The sequence below is a fragment of the Pan paniscus genome, chromosome 8 (assembly GCF_029289425.2).
Source record: "Pan paniscus chromosome 8, NHGRI_mPanPan1-v2.0_pri, whole genome shotgun sequence".
NCBI lineage: Eukaryota > Metazoa > Chordata > Mammalia > Primates > Hominidae > Pan > Pan paniscus.
In genome coordinates, this window is record NC_073257.2 from 67,846,965 (window position 1) to 67,861,487 (window position 14,523).

General features: G+C 34.7%; 1 protein-coding gene across 1 annotated transcript in view; it reads right to left on the reverse strand.

The window, feature by feature from the left end:
* Positions 1–14,523, reverse strand: part of PCDH15 (protocadherin related 15) — a 1,779,889-nt gene that overhangs the window by 1,725,730 nt on the left and 39,636 nt on the right. Inside the window, exon 2 of the mRNA XM_055092816.2 lies at positions 1,848–1,909. The gene's annotated coding sequence lies outside the window, so the exon portion shown is untranslated. The remainder of the gene's footprint in view (positions 1–1,847; positions 1,910–14,523) is intronic.

Consider the following 14,523-nt stretch of genomic DNA (forward strand, 5'->3'; position numbering starts at 1 on the left):
ATGTATGGTCTATGATGTTTCCATTTCTTATCTGAAAGCAATGATTTGTAACATTGCTTTATTTATTGTATATTATTATAACAAGTTTATTTTAAATATATTAATATATAAGCTAATATTCATGTTACCACCATTAAATGAAAAACATGCTAGGTCATAGTGTGGTATCCTTATTAATATAACATAATATTTCTGTAAAATTTGAAATTTATTCTTGGTTTTATTATCACAAAAAAACCACAATGAAGAATGAAACAACTGCTTTCAGAGCCAATATATTCATCCAACATTTTCACTCTAAGACCCAATCAACATTCTTTGGTCTTTAAATGTTAATGTGTGCACTGTCAAATGATTCCTTAGTCACGAGTTTTAGCAAGTTATAACTGGATAGTTTTCTCTATTACAGAACTTTTTTGAGTCTGACATACCATATATACAATACGACAATGAAATAGTGGTAATTCGTAGGTTTCTCTGAATGAACATATTTCTATGTCCTTGAAACACTATTCCATGGAGCAGAATATGGGAAAAGATGTTTCTGTACCACAGATTTCTAGAGACCAGGACATAGATCTTAGTATCCTAACCTCCTCCCTCTTAGAGCCTTCCTTTCACAGGGTAGGCAATCAACTTTAGAACTATCAATGAGTATCACAAAACAATGTCAGAGTATTGCTTTCCAAGCCTCCTGCTATTGGCAACATGAAGGATAATGTAGGTAGGCAGTGGGGAATATTTTATTTTCCCCTTTATAATCTGAAATCTACTAGTGGACAGCAAATATATAAAATTTTTAAACTTGAAATCAAGTCACACCTTAGTTTCAGGGTGCCAATTATCACAAACTGTAAAACTCTATACTTTTAATGAGAAAAGAAAGAAAAATATGGTGATAGTATTTTTGACAGAACCAACAATATAATAGACAATAAAGATTTTATGTCCCTGAGTCAAATGCAGCTGCTGCAAGAACCTGAAAACTCTATGAGGGTGGATATTATACTAAGGAAACCTGGGGAGGATAATAGTTTATCTGTCTTCTTATTGTTATATTTCTGGCTCCCTTTATAGGACCTCATTAATAATAGACTTTTAGTAACATATCTTGATGGTTGAACCTAGAAAATGTATGATTATTTTCAACATAATTATCTCTATATACTTCCAAATAGGAAGCAAAGTGGTAATAAAGTGTATAATTCCTTCAAATTATTTCAACTCAGAGCTTTTACTCACAAAAATCAGAGCTCTTCCTTGGCTCTCTTATTTGACCTCTGGTCCTAAGGATTGCAGTGGAAGCAGTTAACCTCCATCTATAACACATGATCTGAATCAGTTTAGTAATATTGATTTCTGTAACTGCCCACTTATTAATATATAGAAGTGTTATAGTCACATTTGTCCAAATTTAACATTTCCAGAATACTTCCAGTTTTTGGTTAATATGTCAAATTTGTAATCTAATAAGGACTTAAGGCCCATCCTTACAATCAGAGGTAAAAAAAGACAAATAATGTTTTCATAGAAAACCATGCAGATTCGGTTATTGCCAGAAAATACCCAACACATAAAATTTTGCCAAATAAAAGTGTATGTTTTTTCAAAAGTCTATATTCCAATGTTTGAGGTGGGGACAATAGACTTGGTAGCCAAATGATACCATTAATTCAACCCCATACTGGAAAACAACAAAAAATAATTAATTTTTAGAGAAAACTTATGTCCATAGTTTGTAACGAAGTGTCTATAAAAGACTAGTCTTTCAGAGTACATTTATTTCTAATTGAAAAGCCAAATTATCAACAAATGTTAACATTTTATAAGTGGTAATTGCCACTTACTATTTAGTTGTCAAGTGTGCATGTCCGCAGTGCATTCCTCTCCAAGATGCTATTGTCATTTTCTGAAAGTACCAAAAACACATTGCACTTTAATACTGTTAGACACTTGGAGGAAATTCACGAACAATTCCCTTTGGACTAGCAATGAAATACCACACTTGAATATCAGCCTTACTTTTTCAAGGTACTTAGAAAAGGTCATCCATTCAGAAAGAACAAAAGCAAATAAAGTTAGATACTCTCTGAGAGGAGGCTTGCTTTGATAGTTGTATTCACATCTTTACCAATTAACATGCTCTAGAATGGGGCATCCACGTGTGGTATGCTTCACGATGAACAGTTCACTTTCACTCTATTCACCACCTCACTGAATACTCTTAGTTTATTTGAGTTGAATATTCAGTTGACTCTTGAACAACGTGGGGGTTGCTGCCTATTGTGCAGTCCAAAATTTGCATATAACTTTTGACTCCCCCGAAATTTAACTGCTACTAGCAGTTAATAGATAATAGTTGACTGGAAGTCGGTGATAACATAGTGAATTAACAAATATTTTTCATATCATATGTATTATTAATATATACCATATTATTAAACTAAAGGTTAGAAAATGTTACTAAGTAAATCATAAGGAAGAGAATAATGTATGTGCTGATAATTAAGTGTAAGTGGATCATCACAAGGGTCTTCGCCCTTGTCGTCTTCACACTGAGCAGGCTGAGGAGAAAGAGGAAGGGCTGGTCTTTCTGTTTCATGGGTGGCAGAGGTGAAAGAAAATCCACACATAAGTAGACTCATTCAGTTTGAACTCATATTGTTTAAGGGTCAACTGTATTACACTTTGTGATAAGGATAATGTGTGTTGCATGTTTGATGTAATGCTACATGGAAATGAATACTCCCAAATGGGGTAATGGTCAAATTTTCTGAAGGATTTGTAGCAAGATTAATAAATTTCATCCATCCACAAAATGTTTTTAGTTTCAAATCAATATGAACCATTAGAAAAAAGTAGATGTGCTTGATGATTAAATGAATTTTGTAATAAACTTTCATTTATATACCAAAACCAAAATAACAGATATCTAAAAAAAATGCCTAAAATGAAAACATAGAGTTGGACAAAATAGTGAAAGCAATAATATTTACCTGTTTAACTAAAATTCTATTAAAACATGACTTATTTGCATCTCATCTCCAAAACAAAAATAATTTCTCAAATTCATTGTAATGTCAAACTATGTATGTGGGTACATGCTTTGAAGTATAATATATTTCACTACAAAAATTCAAAATTGTTTAAGAAGTGTTTTGAGGCCAGGCATGGTGGCTCATGCCTGTAATCCCAGCACTTTGGGAGGCTGAGGCAGGTGGATCACAAGGTCAGGAGTTTGAGACCAGCATGGCCAATATGGTGAAACCCTGTCTCTACTAAAAATACAAAAATTAGCTGGGCCTGGTGGTGCGCGCCTGTAGTCCCAGCTACTCGGGAGGCTGAGGCAGAAAAATTATTTGAACCCAGGGGTGCAGAGGTTGCAGTGAGCCAAGATTGCACCACTGCACTCTAGCCTGGTGACAGAGTGACTCCATCTCAAAACAAAACAAAAAGAAAACAAAAGAGAAGTGATTTGAATTCATATTTAAACTTGGCCAAAATTTATTTTCAGATTTTATTTGTACATACACAAACATATAAAAGTTTAGAAAAATTTTTAGATCTTTACATTTATGCAGTTGTTATATAACTAATATCAATTTTAATATTATGCTAAATTCTGTGGAGATACCTGAAGAAAAAGAAAGAATAATTATTTTAAGTCAACTATGTATTTATACTACAACTATTTATTCCAGCCTTAACCTCCAGAACTTATTAGTTTACTTAAAATCATGTAAATTATCAGTAACTATTTTGAAGACTTTTTATGGCATTGTTTTATATAAAAACGAAAAACACTGTTCTTATGGGTAACCACCATATTCCTGGTAAAAGACAAAAAAATAAAATATATTGAAAATTGAAAAGAGTCAGTTAACACTGGTTTCAATAGAAATTAATTTTGGAGATAAAGCCTAATGTTAAATTCACCTTGGTGATCAATCCACACAACCTATGGCTAACAGCATTCTTAAATGTGAATTCAGTTGTTAATTTGCTGACATCTTTTATATAAAAAAAAAGAATCATAATGAATCTTTTCACAGTAGTAAATTAAATGATTTGAATTTCTGAACCCTTCAGAAAAGAGAAATTTAACTTTTTAAAAAGTCCATCTTTTAATTAAGAAAGGTTAAAGTTAGGAGAGAGAGAGAGAGCAAGTGTTACTTTTCCAGTCCCTGGATTTAACCATAACAATTGAAAGGGAAAAATTTCTAAAAGTTTCTAAAATTTGTTTAACCTTAAGAACCAAAACAGGTAAGGTTAATATACCCATGGCTTTAAAAAAATTACAAATACTTCTGAATGTTTTAAAATGCCTCTTTGTCTAATTAAGCCAGGTTGAAAGTTCAAATTAACTGAAACACAGGATTATTTTATATTTTATTTATCTTATTTCATTTTATTTTATTATTTTATTTTATTTTATTATTTTTTTGACACAGAGTCTCGCTCTATCACCCAGGCTGAAGTGCAGTGGCGCGAACTCAGCTCACTGCAACCTCTACCTCCTGGGTTCAAGTGATTCTCCTGCCTCAGCCTCCTGAGTAGCTGGGATTACAGGCGCCTACCACCAAGCCTGGCTAATTGTTTTTGTATTTTTAGTAGAGATGGGGTTTCACCATGTTAGCCAGGATGGTCTCGATCTCCTGATCTCATGATGTGCCCGCCTCCGCCTTCCAAAGTGCTGGGATTACAGGCATAAGCCACTGCGCCCGGCCTGAAACACAATATTTTAAAGTGATAATTCCCAATGTGTCATTCATTATATTTCGCTGAATCATACCAATCGCACTTTCATTGCCGTTGATTTTAGTTTTGATTCAATGTGTGTATTAGTTCGTTCTCACGCTGCTAATAAAGATATACTCGAGACTGGGTAATTTATAAAGGAAAGAGGTCTAATTGACTCACAATTCCACATGGCTGGGGAGTCCTCACAATCATGTTGGAAGGGGAAGGGGGAGCAAAGCCACATCTAACATGGTGGCAGGCAAAAAATACAGTGTGCAGGGGAATTCTCATTTATAAAACCATCAGATCTCGTGAGACTTATTCACTATCATGAGAACAGCAGGGGGAAGATCCACCCTGCTATGATTCAATTAGCTCCCACGGGTTCCCTCCCATAGCATGTGGGATTTATGGGAGCTACAATTCAAGATGAGATTTGGGTGGAGACACAGCCAAACCTTATCAATGTGAAAATAGAAGAATATGCACAAGCTCTTGATGTTAGTTCTCCATTTTAAACATGTTTGTTTTTTCAAACTTTTGTGGTTTTGGAACAAAAGAGAATCGTTAATACTTGTTAATTTAATAACAATTTTTATATAGCATATGTGAACTATAGTTACTGAATTTAGAATTTCAAAAGAAACAGTAAATTATACAGAAATATCTGATTGTATTACTATCACAAATCTCCAATTCGAAATACTTTTAGATGAGTAACAATAAAAGTACTATAAATGTACTTTAGATGTTTCAGTAGCTAGATGACACAATTATCATAGAAGTGAGGGTTTTTAAATGATTTCAAAAGCATTATTAGCGTAACGCTTCAAACATCAGCTCCTTCAGGGAGTAATTCCTGATTAGTTCCATACTCTCCCTTGGATCACCCACTTGTACAACTCATCTCTGTAACTGTCCTTAACTACTCATCTCTGTAACTGTCCTTAGCTAAAATTTTTATATGATTTCTTTAAGTGACTTTCTGTTCCTCAAGATTCTAACTAAACACTGTCTTATGTTTTTTCTAAGCAACTTTGTTGTATGAAGTGGCAAAATTAGGTATTATGGAAGGAAGCAAAAATATATGTAGCTAATAATAGTGGATGATTAAGATCTCAGAAAAAAAAGATGTCAAAAATATTTATGATCAGGGCAGCAAACATTATGCTAGGAATTGTAATCAATATTAACCAATGTCCCTTTGCCCTCACCCTCCACTCTTATTCATCCATTCACTCACAGATTACTTGAGCAACGTATTGGGGTTTTTTGGGTTTTTTGTTTGTTATGTTTTTTATTTGTTTTTTGTTGTTTTTGTTTTTTGTTTTTTGTTTTTGAGAAAGAGTTTCGCTCTTGTTGTCCAGGCTGGAGTGCAATGGCACAATCTCAGCTCACTGCAACCTCTGCCTCCTGGGTTCAAGCAATTCTCATGCCTAAACCTCCCGAGTAGCTCGGATTACAGGCACCTGCCACCACGCCTGGCTAACTTTTGGATTTTTAGTAGAGACAGGGTTTCAGCATGTTGGCCAAGCTGGTCTCCAACACCTGACCTCAGGTGATCCACCCGCCTCGGCCTCCCAAAGTGCTGGGATTACAGGCGTGAGCCACTGTGCCCGGCCACATATTGTTGTTTTATATGCACACACGTGAATTTATATAAATAACATTTTGTTATATACTTCATTTTCTTAACTATTTTCACTATACACTATGTTTTAAGACCTATATGTTTTTCTGTGTATTCATTATTCATATAACTCACCCATATCCAATGGCTTCTTAATATATGGCTATATGGCTTCTTCATTTATTTATTTATTTATTTATTTATTTATTTATTTTTGAGACGAAGTCTCATTCTGTTGCTCAGGCTGGAATTAAGTGACATGATCTCGGCTCACTGCAACCTCTGCCTCCTGGGCTCAAGCAATTCTCCTGCCTCAGCCTCTCAAGCAGCTGGGATTACAGGTGCCCACCACCACGCACAGCTAATTTTTGTATTTTTAGTAGAGACGGGGGTTTGCCATGTTGGCCAGGCTGGTCTGGTCTCAAACACCTGACCTCAGATGATCTGCCCGCCTCGGCCTCCCAAAGTGCTGGGATTACAGGCATGAGCCACAGCGCCCGGCCATTACTATGGCTTTTACCTGAAAAATCCTCAAGTGTTCATACACATCTATGAAACAAAACCTATTTCCAATCTAATAGGAAAAATGGCTCATTTCTCACCACCTTCCATTGCCTGTAGCCGATGTTCTTCTATTCAGCATCAGACTGCATCTTCACAGGCTATTGTCCTGAGGAATGTTGCACTGGAATCTGGTGGCTGATTTAGTATAGGCCATACATTGTTGAAGTTCATGAACCATCATAGATGGAAAACTCAAATTTCCATCAAGAGGAAATATTTCTCCCCCTTTTTTCTTTTCCTCTATGTGAAAACTACAATGAGATACGTTGCTTATCCAATTCTCTGAAGATGCAACTTAATCAGGAGTCAGTGATTCCTTTGGAATCCAAAAATGTACTAAAATTTTATACAATATTTTGAATGTACATAATACGCATTTTTGCCTAATTTTCATTGACTCTTTACCCTATGGCCATACATAGAGTCAGCAGTGCTTTTAGGAAAGTAAACATACAGGAGACTTTTTAAAATGTTTAGTTTATGACTTGGTACTGTGTGAAATAATCAAGGACAAAATATTTCCAAAACTAAACTAATTTTTGAACTAATAGCAAAAATAGAAAATAAAATATACTACAGAAAATGCTAATATTCAGAAAAATATGCATTTATAACTGGATATCTATTTAGATTGAAAATGTTTAATTTTCATTGAAACATTGAAAATGTTTAATTTTCAATCTAAATAGATATCCAGTTATAAATGCATTTCAATTGCTGACTACCTAAGTATGAAGGAGGTCTATTTGCTCTGTTTTTTTTAAATGTAAATTTTGCTTCTATCTTAGCATGTTGCTTTTCTTTTCTGCATATAAGCGCAAATATTTTCAATAGTGGACTGCATCACATATATCCCAAAAATACCTGAAATGTGCATATAGACCTTTCTTTTATAACTCAAGAAGAAAGGAGCAGTTTCTGTTGGGGAAGGCAATCCTAGGAATGCTCAGGAGGATAAATTGCATGGTAGATTGTTTTCTCAGCACTTTTAGGATTAAAGAAAGACAAGCAAGGGCCACTATTTAGAAACTGTTGCTCATGGATGACTGGATGAGTCTAACACACACATACATGCGTGCACACACACTGTTACACATGTGGGCAATTTTTTTTGGAAGGAGGCATGGGGAACCGATTCTTGCTCTGTCACCCAGGCTGGAGTGCAGTGGCACAATCTCGTCTCACTGCAATTTCCACCTCCTGGGTTCAAACAATTCTCCTGCCTCAGCCTACCAAGGACCTGCGATTATATGCCACCATGTAATGGTGGAATGTAATTGGGGAATCCTGATCACTACCTTTAAAAAGCATTCTCTGTCCTGTGCCTATGCTAATCGTGTGGACATGGAGGCCTCCACCACTTCTCATCCCAGTGGTGCCTGAGAAAGTGTGCTGGTTCCACCCACAGGGGCAAGAATGGCTTCCTCCTCAAAGCCGTGCTGTACTGTGCAACCAATCTAGAATCTCATCAAGTCTCATCCCTGCTGAGAAGCTCATCCAGTCATCCATGAGCAACAGTTTCTAAATAGTGGCCCTTGCTTGTCTTTCTTTAATCCTAAAAGTGCTGAGAAAACAATCTATCATGCAATTTATCCTCCTGAGCATTCCTAGGATTGCCTTCCCCAACAGAAACCGCTCCTTTCTTCTTGAGTTATAAAAGAAAGGCCTATATGCACATTTCTTAATGTAATCAGATATAATTTTTAGACCAGAAGAGTAAAAAGGAATTGGGATTATTATGTGCCTTACCTTGCATATGTCTATGTTGGCAGATAAAATATAGGGCCATATAAATATCTCCCTAAAAAAAGTGGTTGATCTGAAATACAAACTGGTTATTCTGTATGTGTATGTGCGTGTGTATATATATAATATATATTTTGCTATATTTGATGAACCTAGCCTTAATAAGAAAGGGAACCACAGGTCAGACAACCACAAAAATCCTTCTTAAATCTGTAATCATTTGAAAATGTGGCTTCGAATAATTAATTTATTAATTAAATCCATAGGCAGCAGTTATCCCAAAATGGTCACTTTATTAATGTGATATGAACAGAAAGAGTTATTGATGAATATTTCACTAATGATCCAAAATCATATTGAAAATTAAATGCAGATGTTAGATTGATAGTTTAAATACGTAATTGCCATTAATATATTCACAAAACATTATTAGGAATTTAAAATCCTTTTTATTAAGTTATCATGATGAAATTGTCATAAATTAAGCTATGGATAGCAAATTCCTTCTCCATAAATTTTTGACCATCACTTTCATAACATCAAGATTTATTTACATTTTTCCTACCATCAATCTTTACTTCATTATAAAACGCGGTGCTCTTCTAATTAAAACATGAATCTCCATGACTGATTAAAATGGAATTATAAAAATTTAACATTCACTCTGATAATTTTGCACATTAATCACAGTGCAAACTAATGAGTATAATGGGCATTAAAACTAATCACATGCTTATAGTAAAATAAAAATATTGAGGCCACAGATTAAAGTTTTCACAGTAAGAATTATGCAAGTGTAAAGTGTTTGTATCTTTAACACATTCCATTAATTTATATAGCTTCAATAGAATATAACCTGACCCATAATGTTTCTTGTTTTGTGTAAGTGTATGTTCTGTTTGATCTTAACACTATCTTATTTATTTATTTATTTATTTATTTATTTATTTATTTATGTTTAAGACAGGGTCTCACTCTGTTGCCCAGGCTGCAGTGCAGTGGCACGATCTCAGCTCACTGCAACCTCTGCCTCCCAGGTTCAAGGGAACTTCCTGCCTCAGCCCCCCTAGTAGCTGGAATTACAGGCATGTACCACCATGCCCAGCTAATTTTTGTATTTTTAGTAGAGACAGAGTTTTGCCATGTTGCCCAGGCTGGCCTCAAACTCCTGACCTCAGGTGATCCACCCATCTTGGCCTCCCAAAGTGCTGGGATTACAGGCGTAAGCCACTGTGCCTGGCCAACAGTTATGTTATTGACACAGAGAATTCCACAATATCGGTTACATAAATGCAATCTTTTCACCACTTTTATAAAACGTATAATATAAAAAGATTCAGAAAATTTTAATAAATATATTTTGAAAAGTAATATTTTATATATATACAATTTTTTGTTTGTTTCAGACAGGGTCTTGCTTTGTCACCCAGGCTGGATTGCAGTGTCATGATCTTGGCTCACTGCAGCCTCCACCTCCCAGGCTGAAGTGATCTTCCCACCTCAGCCTCCCCAGTAGCTGGGACTACAGGGTCATGCCACTGTGCTTGGCTAATTTTTTAAAAAATATATTTTGTAGATATGAGGTCTCACTATATTGTCCAAGCTGGACAATAACTCTTGTGCTCAAAAACTTTCCTGCTTTCAGCCTCCCAAAGTGCTGGGCTCCACCGCACCCACCTTAAATCATTTTCTCTAAAAATAAATACTTTTTTTATTATTTTCAGAGATGAAGTTTGCCTGATTTTACATCTGCTAGATGTCTTGAAAGTCAAGTCTCACCAGATGAGTGGGAGAAAAATCACATAAGCCTAAATAGTATATGTAAAAAAGTGTCAGCATTGGAATTTTAATTCTGGAAGTTTCCTTAAAAAAAAAAAAAAATCAATTAGGCCAGGCACGGTGGCTTAAGCCTGTAATCCCAGCACGTTGAGAGACCAACCTGGGCAGATCACGAGGTCAAGAGATCGAGACCATCCTGGCCAACATGGTGAAACCCCTTGTCTACTAAGAATACACAAATTAGCTAGGCGTGGTGGTGGGTGCCTGTAGTCCCAGCTACTTGGGAGGCTGAGGCAGGAAAATTACTTAAACTCCGGGAAGCAGAGGTCACAATAAGCAGAGATCACACCACTGCACTCCAGCTTGGGTGACAGAGCAAGACTCTGTCTCCAAAAAAAAAAAAAAAAAAAAAAAAAATCAATTAAAATCCCAGGACTTCAGCTTTCTCATCTCTAAAATAGATACAAGTATGTAGACACACATATAGATAGATATAAATATCTTATATTTATTATTAGGATTTTGTTGAAGATCACAGTTGGATCGATTTTAAATTTGGTAAAATGTTAGGCTATAAATACAAAAGTAATTATTGTATTAGCATATAAATTATATGTAGATGAATAAATCATAGGCACTTAAAGTAGTATTTGATTAATATGTAGGTTTTTTTTAAATCCCTGGAAAATTTTGACATCATTAATTTGTTAAGTAAACCCTTCTTGCTCAGTAAATTTTTTCATATTCTATTCAGATAATGGAGAATTATAAATTAATCTATATTATTAATACTATATAAAATTAATTCCTTATATGTAAATTTATGGAATTATTGTAGCCTTTTTTCTTCCTTCCTGTGAACAGACAGTTGGTAAGAAGAATAACTCTTTGCAAATAACCTAAAAATTATGATCCTATAGCCTCATGGGATTACTGGGGATTGTTTTGTTCACTCTTCCTGGGGGTAAAAAATTACATGGATAACAGAGACTAATGTTCTTGAAGAAAATCAGTGCTTCCCTGGCATTTCAGGAATCAAATTCTCAGCTATATCTTCTTTTAAAGATTCAGAACACTATAAACACTTTTTCATTAGATGCCAAACTTCTGTTACAACACTTCACTGCTCTAGAAATAAATTTTCTGGCCTGGCACGTTGGCTCAAGCCTGTAATCCCAGTATTTTGGGAGGCCAAGGAGGGCTGATCCTGAGGTCAGGAGTTCAAGACCAGCCTGGTCAACATGGTGAAAACCATCTCTATTAAAAACACAAAAAATTAGTGGGGCATGGTGGCGGGCGCCTGTAGTCCCAGCTACTTGGAGGCTGAGGCAGGAGAATCGCTTGATCCCAGGAGATGGAGGTTGCATTGAGCCGAGATGGCACCAATGCACTCCAGCCTGGGCACCAGAGTGAAACTCCATCTCAAGTAGGTATGTGTATATATATGTATACATACATACATCTCAAGTATGTATGTGTATATATATGTATACATACATCTCAAGTATGTATGTGTATATGTGTGTGTATATATATGTGTGTGTATATATGTGTGTGTGTATATATATATGAGAGAGAGACTGTTCTGTAAATTTTAAATAGAATGGAAACATCACAACTCAGGATAATTTGCTTGTCAAATTATACATAGAACTACTGTTCTGCCAGGCAATTGTTGATCTTAATCTGCTGTTTTCACCGTATGGAGTCTCTATAAGGATGAATCTCCACATTTTTGGTCTAAATGTAAAAGACTCTATCCAGCTCTCACTTATGTGTATGAATTCAGCCTAATCTGTTTGGAAATCATCATCACCATCATCATCATCAAATAGTAATACTCAAATTTGACAAATGCTCTCTATTTTCTAAGTCTTGGGCAAAAAGGGTCATTTTATTAAATCTGAACAGAAATCTCATGACATAGGTACTATGATTATTCTTGCCTAATAGATATAGAAACAGATGCCAAAGTACCTCACTCAAGATTATATGACTCATAAGTGGCAAAGCTGGTTTTTAAACTCTCATCTAACTTACTACAAACCCCAGAATTCAAATATTATTTCAAATAATAATATTATTTTAAATATTTTAAGTAATTTCTATTTTAAATAATTTGATTAAAGACCAAATGCCTTGCCTTCTTTTCTAGAATAAATGCAAGCTACCAGTTCCTTGCACTAGCCTAGGTCAGTCTTGTAACTGAAACCCATTGGATTCAAAATCTATTTCAAGTACTTAACTTTCTTCTGAAAATTCCCTCAGCTATAAATTTGAGGTTGGTGATAATTGCAAAGACGCCAGGGAAATTTATAATCATTACTGAACTAATCCTTTTGAAAATATAAAGCAGCATTAAATGTTAATATTACTAATCTTTCTAATTAGATAAAGGGGCAAATGTGTCCAAAAAGTCTGTAACTAAGTTCATTACTCTCATTTATGCAGCTAAGCTTAAGTTCTAACAAATGTATGTTTTAAGTTGATTAAAACCATGGTTGGCTGCATTTATAAATACCCATTAGTAACATGCTATACTGGTAAATATATTTTTGCTCTTATGACAAGAGAATGATGTACTTTGGTCAAAAAAATTATACCTCAATAATTATCTGCTCTCCTTCTATTTTTATTTTATTTGCAATAGATGTGTATTTATTCATGCATTTGTATTCCTATTGAATGAAGGATGTTACGTCACTTGCATTGGGTACATAGGCATCCCTTTCAACAAATAAAATCAGAATCTAAACTACAGAACCAGGTTAAAGTGGGAACAGAAGTACAATTTTAATAAAGGCCAAAGTTTTGCTAGTGTTTCACTTAAAATTTGTTTTTAAGCTTTCTGAATGTTCTCTCAAAGAAAAAGGCTTAATCATATACGTACCTTTTTTGTATTGTTAACAGAGAAGAAACATACTAATATGAATGGTACTACATACATTATACATGTTATACAAGAGAAGAAAATTATATATTCAAGATAAACATTTTTATAATCACAATACTTCAACATAAATATGTTCAATATAGTAAAGATGGAGTTTGTATGATTTGTCAAGCAAATTCTTCTCAATTATGTTTACATTCTATTTAAAATCAACATTAATGTTGACAATATTCATATTTAAGGCTTTTTAATTATTTAAATAGGTTCAAATTTGCTGTGTTCAGTATTATTAGTAAGAAAAGTAGGCACTGGTACGGAAAATATATATTTTTAGCTCCCTTCTATGAGTGTTTCCATTAAATGCTATGGTCTCACAGTTTTACATGCCTCTCACCACCTCACTGCTCTTGTTGCCTATAATATTTTATTAGTTTAATCCTTCTGAAATAATCCTGGTCATTCAAAACCAATACATCAAAATCTTCTAGAGTGAACAAAAGAAAAAACATTTGTGAAGATTAAAAGAAAAAGGAGACTTCTCAGATATAATAACTTTAAAGAATACATCTTACAATGGTGGTTTGATATAAAGATAATTTAGATCCATCTACTTTGAAAAGACGCTTTCTTGACAGTTGAAATTTTTTACACTATTTTAAGTGTTTTCCTCAAGAATTTCTTGTTAAGAGGTCGTTTGTTAGCTTTCAAGTTCCTTGAGGCCTGGGTCTGAAAGAGTATCTGAACAGTGGGTGCTCAGTACAGGTTTGTTGAATTGAACCAGAATAATGTCAGTCATATCAAAAAAAGAATAAGAGGAAAAAAGAAAGAAAGCAGAGCAAATGAACCGCTTTGGTTTTGACACTTGTACAAGTGCTGAATCGACAGCATATGGCCAGGTATAACCTAGTGTGTGAGTGGGAAGGTGGATTAATCTGGGCTGACCTTTTCTAATGGACAAAGCAACTTGGATCCTCTATTTTAAAGCGCTTAAAACTTTGATGTGGGAGGTGTTACATTATTTGGTCTTGACTTGTCATAGGCCACTGTCACCTTATTAGCAAATGCAAACCTGGGGCTACATTTTTTGCCTATCTGGTAGATATTTATGGCAAAGACAGCAATAAGGAATTCCAGAAAATAAGTTGCTGGCAGGTAAGACTCTTTTACTTAT